General features: G+C 47.9%; 1 long non-coding RNA gene across 1 annotated transcript; it reads left to right on the top strand.

The window, feature by feature from the left end:
* The first annotated feature begins 2364 nt into the window (after positions 1 to 2364).
* Positions 2365 to 14204, top strand: LOC134737131 (uncharacterized). The gene is made up of 3 exons (XR_010121727.1): positions 2365 to 2730; positions 11265 to 11387; positions 11654 to 14204. It is a non-coding gene; the product is annotated as an uncharacterized lncRNA (long non-coding RNA).
* The last annotated feature ends 204 nt before the right edge of the window (positions 14205 to 14408 follow it).

The following is a 14408-nucleotide window of genomic DNA, read 5'->3' as shown; positions in this document are numbered from 1 at the left end:
TTATATATTTACATATAATATACATGTATATGAAATGGGAGAGTTCCCTGATGCCCCTTGCAGGGCGCTGGACAGGGGTGTGGCTCACCTGTTCAGTTGCCACGGCTGCTCAAACCCCTTACGGGAGTGGGAGCATGCAGACAGATGCAGGAGCCCAAGTGGGTGTGTGTTATAGTGTGCCTTTTTAGCCTTGCCGTCCTCGGATAGCTTGAGTGTTAAACAGCTCAGTGGAACCTCTGCCTTTCGGGAAGGACAGAGCGCCGGTGTGACAGCTTTCTGTATCCCGAGCTCTTGTCCAGCATCCTGGAAAAATCGGGTCACACACGGACTCAAAGGATGAATGCAGGAGTTTTACTGAGGGGTGGAGGTAGCTCTCAGTGGGATGGATGAGAAGCCTAAGTGGGGGATGGAGTGGGAAGATGATTTTCCCCTGGAGCCTGGCCGTCCAACAGCTGAACCCCTCTTCGACTGCCCCCAGCCAAACTCCTCTTGGCATTCAAATGTTCCTCCTCTTCTCTCTCTCTGCCGCATGGTTCCACTGTCCATCTGCTTGTCTCATCTCCTCGCTTGCTTGTCTGCTTCTGGAGCCTGGGGTTCAGGGTTTATGTGGGTACAGGATAGGGGCATGGCGGGCCAAAAGACAACTTTTTGGGTGCAAACACAGGAATGCCTGTCCTCATTTAGGGCCGCTGGATCTTCAGGCTTGAGGGTGGGGCCTTTGCTGGGGGAACCACCCTTTCCTGCCTTTTGCCTAGTGTTTCCCTGTCTTCTGTCCGTATCATATATATTATTTTTATTTTTTGAGACAGAATCTCCCTCTGTCACCCAGGCGGGAGTACAGTAGCATGATCTCTGCTCACCACAACCTCTGCCTCCCAGGCTCAAGTAATCCTCCAGCCTCAGCCTCCCAAGTGGCTGGGACTACAGGCATGAGCCACAACAACAGGCTAATTTTTATATTTTTGTAGAGATGGGGTTTCACCATGTTGTCCAGGCTGGTCTCAAACTCCTGAGCTCAAGTAATCCACCCACCTCAGCCTCCCAAAGTGCTGGTGAGAGGTGACAGCATGCTGGCAGTCCTCACAGCCCTTGCTCGCTCTCGGCGCCTCCTCTGCCTGGGCTCCCACTTTGGCGGCACTTGAGGAGCCCTTCAGCCCACCGCTGCACTGTGGGAGCCCCTTTCTGGGCTGGCCAAGGCAGGAGCCGGCTCCCTCAGCTTGCAGGGAGGTGTGGAGGGAGAGGCGCGAGCAGGAACCGGGGCTGCGTGCAGTGCTTGCGGGCCAGCTGGAGTTCCGGGTGGGCGTGGGCTTGGCGGGCCCCTCACTCAGAGCAGCTGGCCTGCCCTGCCGGCCTTGGGCAATGAGGGGCTTAGCACCCAGGCCAGCGGCTGCGGAGGGTGTACTGGGTCCCCCAGCAGTGCCGACCCACCGGCACTGTGTTCGATTTCTCACCGGACCTTAGCTGCCTTCCCGCAGGGCAGGGCTGGGGACCTGCAGCCCCCCATGCCTGAGCCTCCCACCCCCTCCATGGGCTCCTGTGCGGCCTGAGCCTCCCCAACGAGTGCCACCTCCTGCTGCACGGTTCCCAGTCCCATCAACCACCCAAGGGCTGAGGAGTGTGAGCGCACGGCGCGGGACTGGCAGGCAGCTCCACCTGCAGCCCTGGTGCGGAATCCACTGGGTGAAGCCAGCTGGCCTCCTGAGTCTGGTGGAGATGTGGAGAACCTTTATGTCTAGCTCAGGGATTGTAAACACACCAATCAGCACCCTGTGTCTAGCTCGAGGTTTGTGAGTGCACCAATGGACACTCTGTATCTAGCTGCCCTGGTGGGGCCTTGGAGAACCTTTATGTCTAGCTCAGGGATTGTAAATACACCAGTCAGCACCCTGTGTCTAGCTCAGGGTCTGTGAATGCACCAATCGACACTCAGTGTCTAGCTGCTCTGGTGGGGCCTTGGAGAACCTTTGTGTCTAGCTCAAGGATTGTAAATACACCAATTGGCACTCTGTATCTAGCTCAAAGTTTGCAAACACACCAATCAGCACCCTGTGTCTAGCTCCAGGTTTGTGAGTGCACCAATGGACACGCTGTATCTAGCTGCTCTGGTGGGGCCTTGGAGAACCTTTGTGTCGCTACTCTGTATCTAACTGATCTGATGGGGATGTAGAGAACTTTTATGTCTAGCTCAGGGATGGTAAATGCACCAATCAGCGCCCTGTCAAAACAGACCACTCGGCTCTACCAATCAGCAGGACGTGGGTGGGGCCAGATAAGAGAATAAAAGCAGGCTGCCGCAGCTAGCAGTGGCAACCCGCTTGAGTCCCCTTCCACGCTGTGGAAGCACTATTCTTTCGCTCTTAGCAATAAATCTTACTACTGCTCACTCTTTGGGTCCACACTGCTTTTATGAGCTGTAACACTCACCACGAAGGTCTGCAGCTTCACTCCTGAAGCCAGCGAGACCACAAACCCACCGGGAGGAACGAACAACTCCAGACGTGCCGCTTTAAGAGCTGTAACACTCACTGCGAAGGTCTGCAGCTTCACTCCTGAGCCAGTGAGACCACAAACCCACCAGAAGGAAGAAACTCTGAACACATCCGAACATCAGAAGGAACAAACTCCAGACATGCTGCCTTTAGAACTGTAACACTCACCGCGAGGGTCCGCGGCGTCGTTCTTGAAGTCGGTGAGACCAAGAACCCAATTCCGGACACTGGGATTACAGGCGTAAGCAACTCCCCTCTCCCTCCCGCGCCCCAGTCAGTTATCCATATTTATTTGTGACAATATGCTATAGAAATAACAGGCTGCTTCTGGTTGGTGGAATTCAAGTATTTTAAATTTTCTCAGGCCAGGCATAGTGGCTCATGCCTGTAGTCCCAGCAGTTTGGGAGGCCAAGGAAGGTGGATTGCTTGAGTCCGGGACTTCAAGTCCAGCCTGGGCAACATGACAAGACCCTCTTTCTACAAAAAATACAAAAATGAGTGAGGCTGTGGTGGCTTGCACCTGTAGTCCGAGCTGCTTGGGAGGCTGAGATGGGCAGCTGTGGCTCCTCAACCTCCAGATCACTACAGTGAGCAGTGATCTCACCATTGTACTCCACCCTGGGCAACAGAGTGAGACCCTGTCTCAAAAAAAAAAAAAGTTTATTTTCCTTTTCAGCATATTCCAGAATCTTTATAATAAACATATATACTTTTATAATCAAAATTTAATAAAAGGCAAATTTCAAAAAGACAGATAAGTAGTAGAAATGAAAAAGAAAATCCAGAGACAATGAATTTTTTAGACTTTGAGGGACAAAGACCGCAGTGGCTGAGGAGCATGTTTCCAGCTGGTTTATATACCGGCAAACCTAAGTCCAGATGCTTTGTGTTGTCACTAACAAGCGGCGTTCCACCAGCAAAGGTGCTCACAGCTTGGCCTGACTTCTGACACACCACTGTGCTCTGGGCATGCCATTTCATCTCCAGGGCCTCAGTTTCCCATTATGGCGGGTAAGGTCCACCCAATGTTAAAGTCCTGAGATTCCATTCATATCATGTAATACTTGTTTTTCTAGCACCATCTATTGAAAAGTATTCCGCGTTAGCTAAAAAGGTTGGATTTAGTTGAACACACTGAGCACTTGCTTTCTGCCAGGCACTGAGATGAGGCGGGGTACAGAGTTGGGTAAGGAACAATCTCTGCCTTTGAGAGGCTTACCACCTGACCAGAGGGCCTTGGAGGAGCAGAGGGGGAGAGTATGTGAAAAGTATGTGCAGACAGCCAAGAGTACAGAGATGGGAGTTGAGACTCGATCTGGGAATCTGAGAAGGTTTCCTGGGAGAGATGACACCCAAGCTGAGTTGTAGAGAAAAAGTCAGCCAGAACTGGGAAGGTACAAATGGACTTTCATCCTTGCAGCATCATGGGCAGTGCTTAGGGGAGTGACAGTAATCAGTTTATTTATTTAAAAAAATTTTTTTTTTGAGACAGGGTCTTGTTTCGTCGCCCAGACTGGCGTGCAGTGGTGTAATCACAGCTCACTGCAGCGTCGACTTCTGTGGACTCAAGTGATCCTCCGACCTCAGCCTCCTGAGTAGCTGGGACCACAGGCATGTGCCACCACGCCCAGCTAATTTTTTTTTTTTTTTTTGAGACAGAGTCTCACTCTGTCACCCAGGCTGGAGTGCAGTGGCGCAATCTCGGCTCACTGCAAGCTCTGCCTCCCGGGTTCACACCATTCTCCTGCCTCAGCTTTCCGAGTAGCTGGGACTACAGGCACCCGCCACAACGCCCGGCTAATTTTTGTATTGTTAGTAGAGACGGGGTTTCACTGTGTTAGCCAGGATGGTCTCGATCTCCTGACCTCGTGATCCGCCTGCCTCGGCCTCCCAAAGTGCTGGGATTACAGGCGTGAGCCACCGCGCCTGGCCACTAATTTTTGTATTTTTGGTAGAGACAGGGTTTCACCACGTTGCCCAGGCTGGTCTCAAACCTCTGAGCTTAATTGATGCACCCGCCTCGGCCTCCCAAAGTGCTGAGATTACAGAGACGTGAGCCACCATGCCTGGCTGTAATCAGTTTTAAAATAGAAAGAATCTGGGGCAAAAATACTTTCTAGTTGTTGCTCAATAAGGTCAATGAGTGGTCAGCACAGAATAGCTCCTGTCATCTGGAAGGACAGGGGGCACCGTTATCAGAAAGCAAACCGTTTTAAAAGCCGGGTGTGGCAGCCCTCACCCATTGTCTCAGCTACTCGGGAGTTCCAGGCCAGCCTGGGCAAGATAGCAAGATCCCATCTCTAAAAAACAAAAAGAAAGCAAACAGTCTAACTAATTTCAATCCTAGTTCTTACTTTTTAGGAAATTTAGGCATTTTTAAATTTTCTACTGAGAGCCTCCTCTCAATGGCCTCTGGGGTCTTGCCCTTGCTGATAACCTTCTCATCATCTTTCTCCATTGCCCCTGCTACTACCACCCACCATCTACAAGGCAACCTCACCTTTCTCTTGTTAAATTTGACCTCTCAAAGTGTAACTTATGTGTGTTGGGCCAAAGAGAACTGCTGTGAGGCCTGGCTCTTATCTTTGGACACATGCCTAAAGCCCATACCCTATTCCCCACTGAGAAGATATAGAAAAAACAATAACAAAAGCTGGATATCATAATCAAGCCAAGACAGACTCCCTGCTGGGTCTGTGTCCAGCCTGGAGGGACTGGTGAGGAATTAGTCACGTAGAGCCCACAGAGCCTGCAGCAGGCCCAGTCAGGACTGTGTAGGTGGAAGGGCCCACCTCGGAGCATTTCCTGTGAATTTCCCTCCCCTCTGCCCCTCACTACTGCTCTAGGACCCTTATCTTTTCCTCTAGTCTACCCAAAGGAGGAATCGAGATTTTTTTACCAACCTCTGGCCTGAGCATGAGACAATATATTCAGATGCATGCTTGGCACGCGAGCTCTCAAAGAGTGGTTAAGACTAGAGCAAGGAAAAAGGAGAGGAAGAAGGGAAGGGGGAGGAAGGGACGAAAGGGGCTGGGGCTACCGAGGTGGGAGGGAGGACTCACTGCTTCTAGGACCCAGGGTCAAAGGAAATGACCTCAGAGATGAACTACTCTTAATCTGGTTCCCTCTGTGTGATCCATCCTTGTGGAACAATTGTAGTAGTTATTCGTCACTTAACAATGGGACAGGTTTGGAGAAATGTGTCATTAGGCAATTTCATTGTTGTGCAAACATCACAGAGTGTAGTTACACAAATCTAGATGGTGTTGCCTACTACACACCCAGGCTAGATGGTAGAGCCTACTGCTCCTAGGCTATAAGCCTGTGCAGCATGTTACTGTACTGAATACTGTAGGCAAACGTAACACAATGGTATTTGTGTATCTAAGCATGTCTAAACGTAGAAAAGGTGCAATAAAACATGGTACTATAATCTTATGGGACCACTGTCATCTACGTGGTTCCCTCGTTGACCAAAATGTTGTTATGCAGCTTGTGACCATACTTAGGTTAATGCTAGCTAGCTGCTGTTACAAATCAACCACAACTTTTCAGCGAACACAATAAAAGTTGATTCCTTGTTTATGTAACAGCTCATTGTCAGCGTTCCTGATTAGTAGGCAGCTTTTCTGGGACAGACATCTCTTTTCTGGCCAAGGGCGCTTTGGTCAGTTGGGCAGCTCATAACTATCCCTAGTGGCTCAGGAACCAATAAAAAGGGGTCGTTGTGCTTTACAGTTCTCCTAACACAGTACAGGAGGGCTTTGGAGGGAAAGAATGAAAAGGATGAGAAGTCCGAAAAGCCACCCCTTCAATACTTCCGTAAAGCCCTGCTTCTCCCTTTGAGTCATAATTGTGGCTCGCAGAAAGAGCACGGACTGCAGTCAGACTGATCTGCATTCAAATCCCAGCACTGCCACTTCCTGACTGTGCGACTGTGGGCCACTTAACTCCATCTCTCTGAACCTCAGTTCCTACTTTTGAAAAACAAGGATATCAAGAGCTCACAGAGCTGTGGTGAGGATTAAATAAAATGACATTCCAAATACATCAGGAAGCTAATCAATACCTGCTCTTCCGCTAAGCAGGGCCCCCAGACTGGCTCTTGAATGGCACCGTTCAAAGGAATCCTGAGAAATGGTGTTAGGGCGACTGCCACATGCAAAAAAAAACTAAAGCAGAATTCCCTGTCTCCTCCCTCCCGAATAAATACAGATTGATCAAAGATTTCACTTATTTTCTTGGAGTAGGGAAGGCCTTCCTGAACATGATTCGAAATCCAGAAACCATGAAGGAAAAGAATGGTCAATCTGATACATATAGATTAAAAATATATTGAGAGAAATAGACAAAGTAAGAGACAAATGGCAATTTAGGAAAAACATTTGCAACCTTTTTCTAAGGGCTAATTTCTTTAATAAATGGAGAATGGCCTGAACCCGGGAGGCGGAGCTTGCAGTGAGCCGAGATCGCGCCACTGCACTCCAGCCTGGGTGACACAGCAAGACTCCGACTCAAAAAAAAAAAAAAAAAAAAAAAAAAAAAAAAAAAAAGAAATTCCTATCATTCAATAAGAAAAAGGCTAACAACCAAATTGAAACGGCCAAAGGCTACAAATAGGCAGTTCCCAGGGCAGAAAATACGAATGGCTTTTAAACATTGAAAAGATGCCCAAGCCTGCTCAGAATAAAATAAATGCAAATTAAAACTACAATTAGATAGCAATTTAAAATCTTTCAGATTGGTACAGACCAAAAAAATCTGGTAAGACTTTTAGTGAAGGCAGAGAAAACAGATCCTTTCATATATTGTTGAGAGTGGAAATTAATTCACTCTTTCTAGAAAGCAATTTGGTAATTCTGTCAAAAATCTAAATTTCAGGCCGGGTGCAGGTGGCTCATGCCTGTAATCCCAGCACTTCGGGAGGCTGAGGTGGGCAGATCGCTTGAGCCCAGGAGTTCAAGACCAGCCTGGGCAACATGGCAATACCTTGTCTCTACTGAAAATACAAAAAATTAGCCGGGTGTGGTGTCACGCACCTGTAGACCCAGATACTTGGGAGGCTGAGGTGGGAGGATCACTGGAGCTCGGGAAGTTGAGGCTGCAGTGAGCTATGATTGCTCCACTGCACTACAGCCCAGGCAACAGAGTCAGACTCTGCCTAAAAAAAAAAAAAAAAAAAAAAAAAAAAAAAAAAAATCTCATTTACCCTTTGGTTTAGCAATGCCACTTTAGGAATTTATCCTGTAGATATATGTACAATTTTTTGCAATGATTAGAAGCAATTTGAATATCCATGAATAGAGGAGTGGTTAATTAAATTAGGATAACACCATAAAATAAATACAAGGTCAACCTTGTATGTGATAATATAAAAGAGCTTACCACATGGAAAACCATGAGAACAGTGTATAGGTATTATGCATTCTTGTTTGTATTTTAAATGAATAAGTAGTATCATTCCTGTTTTACAGATAAAGAAAGTGAGGCTCAGAGGAGTGAAGTCATGTACTTGGGTCATCACATAGCCAGTAGTTACATAACTGAGTCTGCAGAGAGCACAGGGATGTCTGTCTCTCTGGTAATAAAATCCAGATTTATAATACCATGCTCAAAAGCCTTCAGTAGCCTAAGAATCAAAGGATTTTCCTACCCTGGTTTCTACTTCTTCTCTTCATTTACCCTTCCTCAGACTAAATTGAACTTATCCCCATCGTTGTATGTCTTTGTTCATGCTGCTCAGAGATCTGGTTGAGCTAGATCCAATGCTACCTCGTCCAGGAAGCCCTCATTGGTTCTCCAGACAAAATTAACCTTAGCCTCCTCTAAACCCGTGAGCATTTTATCCCTTTTATAGAAATTTTTGGAGGATGAGTCCTAGAGGGAGTGTAAGGAAGGGAGGAAAAGAACTAACATTTATTGTGGGCTTACTCTGTGTCCAGCGCAATGCAGTGCCTTCACGGGAGTCTTCTTGTCTAGTATTTTAAGTATTATGATCGAACCATAGGTCGTTGGGGGCAGGATCTATGTCTAATTGATCTGTGCGTCTCCCCAAAGGCCTGGCCCAGCTCCATTCATTCAGTGAATGACTGCATTCAACAACTTTTGAGATTCTGCAACACATGAGGTATAGTGTGTGGTGCTAAGGATACCAAGATGAATGGGGCAGGGTCTCAGCCCTCAACATCTGTCTAGCTGGGAGGCCAACCACGTGATCTAATAAATCCTAATTGAACATTGTGCCAAGGTAGGGGGGAAGAGATTTGTTGGATGGTGGATAAATGAATGTGTGCACCTCATCTGATGCCTACCTTCACTAGCAAACTTGCACCATTAATCACCAATTTTACCCTTAAAATGTTGCTGATGGGTCTCATTCTGAGACTACCCTCGTACACAGCTCTAGGGTTACAAAGGTCTCCCTCTCACATTGTCTCTAGAACTGCACTGTCCAGTACCATAGCCACTGGTTATGTGTGGCCTTTTAAATTCAAATTAATAGCAACTAAACATAATTTAAAATTCAGTTTCTTAGCTGTACTAGCCAACAACCATGTAGGACAGGCATCCATGGACCTCCAGAGTCTCAAGAAGTGCTCGGTAGCCATAAATGGCTACTGTGTTGGATGTGCAGATATAGGACATTTCCACGATGGCAGAAAATTCTATTTCACAGTGCTGAGCTACAGCCTCCAAACCCCAGGCCTGGGCTCTCCTCCGCCTGCTTCCATGGTGTCCTGGCAGAGCTCACTGGGGGGCTCTGCACTTCAGTGTCTTCCTCTCCGAAGGCAAATAATGTTCCTTAAAGAGTTGGGAGGCAATGCTGACTTTCTCTCTCTCTTTTTTTTCCTTAATTTTTAATTTTTTTTTTTTTCAGTTTTTAGAGACAGTATATCCCTATGTCACCCAGGCTGATCTCGAACTCCTGATCTCGAGATCTTCCCATCTCTGCCTGCCATCCCAAGTAGCTGGGACTACAGGCATGTGTCACCATGCGTGGCAGCACTGCCCTTCTCTACATTCAAATCATGCCAAGTTGGTGAGGTTACTTGAGAACCCACACTACATCACGACCCTGGTGCCTCGGTGTTGGGCAAACTCTGGAGTCACTGACTGGTTTGACTTTCCTACCACGCATATGCATTTTGTCTGTACTCATCATGGAATAAACACCTTTCTCTTAAAAAAAAAATCATAACAAGTATGGTCACAGATAACCATAGCGTTTCCCTGAAAGGGGATGGAGGTGGTGGGGGGCAGTCTGTGGCAGGATGCAGGGTCCCTGGGGACACTCCCACAAGAGGGAACACCCCCTCTACCTAGAGTCTTCCCCAACCCTTCCTACTCCCACCATGATAGGCAGAAGATACAGACTCACACATGGAGGGCTTGTCAGCAACCCATCTTGGTGGCACAGTGAACATGGGACATGAGACCACCAAGGACATTCAGCCCTCATGGTATGCCCATGTTGGTACAGCAAGGTGAGGGGCACCTTTGGGCTGCAGGCCCCCTTCCTTCCTTTCTCAGTACCCAGGCACAAGGCAAGAATGGCTTCCACGTTAGCTTCCCTTGAGGGGCCAGCCCTCCTACCATCTCCGCTGGCACCTCTTGGGTGCTGCCTGGAGTCAGGGGGTCTCCTGCAGCTGCTGGTAACCTGCCTGTTCTCCTGCCTGGGAGTGAGGTTGGGGAGCAGAAGGAACTGCCCCGTGGGAAGTAATTTTCCTGTCTCCCTTTCCTGCCTGGCCTGGAGACTTCTCGCCTCTTCTGCTGACCCTGGAGGCGAGTGGATGCCTGTTCTGTGGGGTGTTGGCCCAGCAGTTTCTACCTGGCAAGGAGACCAGAGACAGCCACTAGAGGGTAGCGAACACCATCCTTTTAATCCTGAATAAAGTGTGTGAGAAGTACAGCTCCGAGGGCGCTCACTGCACCCCATCCCCGCAGAAGCAAAAACAAAACAGAAAACATTTCAGAGAGAAATTAGCACAAACTATATTTTCATGTTTTACATGCATTTCCAGATAGATATGAATCAAAAGAAATCCCCCAGGAAATCAAACAAGAAACCTCTCAAAGCAAGATATTCGGTGTCACTTTATTATCGTGAGATTTATATTAATAAATTTCTCTAATAATGTGCTCTCCAGAGCCCCGGCAATCTAATTAACATTGCGATGTAATACTGTTTGTTCTAGAGGAGGTATTTTACAAAGGAAAGACCAAAATGCAGGTTTCTCTCACTCCCTTGGCACTCAGCAGTCTCTTTTATTGTATTTGTCACATGGATTAAGAACTAAATTGAGAAATGAAATGAAAATGAAAACGCAACTCCTGCCTGAGCTTAGTTCTTGACAATTATCTATGTTGTCTCTGCCCTTCCGCTGGGAAAGCAGAATCACTTTGCGGTCAAGCTGGAGTCATGCAAACTGACGCTCCCTAGCGGTGGCACCAAAGCTGAAAGGTTGACGTAACCTTTCAGCTTTCACATGGCAAGTTGGGGTTTACTTATCAACAGAACTGAAGCGTCCCCCAACTGCTTTCCTGCCAGCCTCTCTGCTGTTACTCTGTGTTCCTATACATTATTTTTCATCTCCAGCGTGTTTACGTGTCTTTAGAGAGAAGTAAATTCCATTTCTTTTTATGACGTTGATCCATTTTTAATCAACAGGCAAAACAAAACAATTTCTGTGTTGTGTGAATCCCAGTAGCTAGGTTTCGCCGTGACATTTTCACAGCAGTCCTGCAAGGTATTTATTATTCTCCCTGTTTTGTAGATGAAGAAATGGGCACTCAGAGAGGAGAAACATCTTGGCCAAAGCCACGTAACTATTCCCGGGTGAAGTCTGGATTGCGTTGCTCTCCCCTCTGGTGAACTCCTGAGGGCAGGAAGGTGTTGGGTAAGTCTCTAAAACCCCACAGCACCTGGTCGGCACATCAAAGGCCCTCAGAACCTGCAGAGTCTGAGAGAAGAGGGTTTGACCACATGGAAACAGGGAGAAAGATCTGGAAATCACCAGAGCCCTGTGAGTGCACTGCCGGCTGGTGGATAGAATTCATGGTCTATGGGATCATTACTGCCCTTTTGACTGCTGATTTTGTAACCGCAGGACCAGCCCAAATTGGGCCTACTCTGTTGATAACAGAATGTCACGTTACCTTGTAGGCATAACAGAGCCAAGATTGCAAGTCATGCAGCCCAGGCATGCACAAAAGAAAAAGCTTTGACCTGTAATGACACCTAGAACCCATGACTCCTGCCTGTGGAACCAAGAAGACTGGGACATGAGTGGAACTTGACCACAGGAACTCTTTCAGAAGCAAGGGGTCCGTTGGAAGGAAGATCCAGGACTATAATCCACCCCAACGTACCTTACCGTAAATGGGCCAATCTGAACCCATCCTATCAGACCCTGCCAAGCCATCATTCCCGAATCTTTTCCTCTGCCCTCCGACCCCTTAAAACTTGCCCCAGACCCCAAATCAAGGAGACAGACTTGAGCCTATCTCTTTGCTGCCTGGCTACACGATAAAGCCTTTCTTTTCTTAAAAGCCGTGGCCACAGTACTGGCTACCATGAGCATTCGGGCAGCAAGCCCATTTGCTCAATAACATTTTTACTTTGCAATTCTTAGCTCAGGCACAGTCCCAGATATTGAAGTCTACAAGGTGCTGAGACAGGGTGGGAGCAGGGAGGGAGGAGAAGGTGATCCAGGGACTTACCAGGATATGGAATATCATCGTAGGTATGATTGAGTACATGCCTACTTTTGTCTATGGAGATTGACAGAATTATTTTATTTCATGCTCTCAAAACACAGCAAGGCCACATCCTTTGCTATAGTCAAGAAAAGGAAGCCTCAGAGATGTTTGTTATTCATCCAAGGAGCAAGAAAATCTTTTTTTAGCCCCCTTTTATAAACATATTTCCCAATTTTAAATATATATGTATTTTTAAGTGAATGAGAAGCAAAGAACTGGAGCATGTGGGGACTTCCTGTGGAGTTTTACTGAGAACTGTGGCTGAATGCAGCAAGGGGTTGAGGAAGGATTTGTCTTGTTTTGGTTTTGCTTGGTAAAGGAAGGAAGCATCGGGTTTTCATGCTGCTGGGAATGATCTAACGGAGAGAGAGAGCGAAAATGATGAGACGGGAGAGGGAGGGCAGTCTTAGGGCCTGTAGCTCTGGGAGAAGCAGAGGAGACAGAACAGAGGCCTTGGCAAGGCTGAGGGCATCAGGGGCCCCTTCATGTGAAGCCAGTAGAATGCAGGGGCTTGCAGGAAGCCAGCTTTTTCTTCCTCCTCACTGCCTGTTCACCCATGGTGTGGGCTGCTTCCTCTCTGGCTGAGTGAGGTCTTGTCTTTTCTTTTCTTTTCTTTTTTTCTTTTCTTTCTTTTCTTTTCTTTTCTTTCTTTGCTTCCTTCCTTCCTTCTTTCTTTTTCTTTTTCTTTTCTTTTTTCTTTGAGACATAGTCTCACTCTGTCGCCCAGGCTGGAGTGTAATGGCGCAATCTTGGCTCACTGCAACCTCCGCCTCACAGGTTCTTTTTTTTTTTTTTCTGAGACGGAGTCTTGCTGTGTCACCCAGGCTGGAGTGCAGTGGTGCAATATCAGCTTACTGCAAGCTCCACCTCCTGGATTCACACCATTCTCCTGCCTCAGCCTCCCGAGTAGCTGGGACTACAGGCGCCCACCACCACGCCCAGCTAATTTTTTGTATTTTTAGTAGAGATGGGATTTCAATGTTAGCCAGGATGGTCTCGATCTCCTGACCTCGTGATCTGCCCGCCTTGGCCTCCCAAAGTGCTGGGATTACAGGCATGAGCCACTGTGCCTGGCCCCGCCTCCCAGGTTCTAAGTGACACCACCATGCTCGGCTAATTTTGTATTTTTAGTAGAGACAGGGTTTTACCATGTTGGCCAGACTGGTCTCGAACTCCTGACCTCAGGTGATCCACTCGCCTCGGCCTCCCAAAGTGCTGGGATTACAGGCATGAGCCACCGTGCCCAGCCTTGTCCGTATGAGGTCTAGGGCAGATTCTACAGCTTTTCAGCTTATTTTGGGTAAAAACAAACAAACAAAAAAGTCCAGTCCAGACTGACAAGGAAATCCCAAGTCCTGGTTCAATTTGAAAGCTCTTCCCTCCTCAGCTTGGACTGGGCTTGTACACAGTGAAAGAGGAAATGTGGCTACCTCTCTCCCTTTCCTCCCCTCTCCCATCCACTAGCTGCTGGCTTGGGGCTGTGCGGGTGGAAGGGAGGTGGCTGACGGGCAGGAAAGGCATTCCTTGAATCTCCACAGTCCTTACTTGGCATGGGGCAGATACACCATTCCTGATTCTTCAAGAACCATTTGGGTGAGTGCTTCAGAGCCTCCCATCGCCGGGCATTGGCCCCCAGTTTCTTGCTCACAATCATACAAGTCAAATGTGAGCCATGGACCAGCAGCATCGCATCACTTGTCGGAATAGAGATGCCAGGTGTGGCGGCATGTACCCGTAGTCCCAGCTACTGGGGAGGCTGAGGCAGAAGGATGGCTTGAGCCTAGAGTTCAAGACCAGTCTGGGTGACATAGCAAGACCCTATCTCAAAAACAGCAAAGAAAGGGAGACTCTTAGGCTCACCCACCCCTGTTGAGTGAGGATCTGCATTTCCACAAGCCCCCCAGGAGTGTGATGCACAGTCAGGTCAAAAGCTCTGCCAGAGTCTTACAGTCACACACAAGCAACTCAATTTACATAGCTCTGCATACAATGGAATAAAATAGAACCTTGTGAAAGACAGTGATAGTTAACATCTAGGCCGTGCTGCTCCCTAAGAAGACAGAGTCACCAAAAGGCAAAGGGCAAGTAAGGCTGACGTCCGGAAGTCCAGGCCAGCCAGCAGCCTGCCTCCATCTTGAAGGGGTAAGATAGAAAAATAT

Source organism: Symphalangus syndactylus, chromosome 7 (assembly GCF_028878055.3).
Source record: "Symphalangus syndactylus isolate Jambi chromosome 7, NHGRI_mSymSyn1-v2.1_pri, whole genome shotgun sequence".
Lineage (NCBI taxonomy): Eukaryota > Metazoa > Chordata > Mammalia > Primates > Hylobatidae > Symphalangus > Symphalangus syndactylus.
The sequence above is the reverse complement of the archived record's forward strand: the minus strand, read 5'-3'. Positions and strand labels throughout refer to the sequence as shown.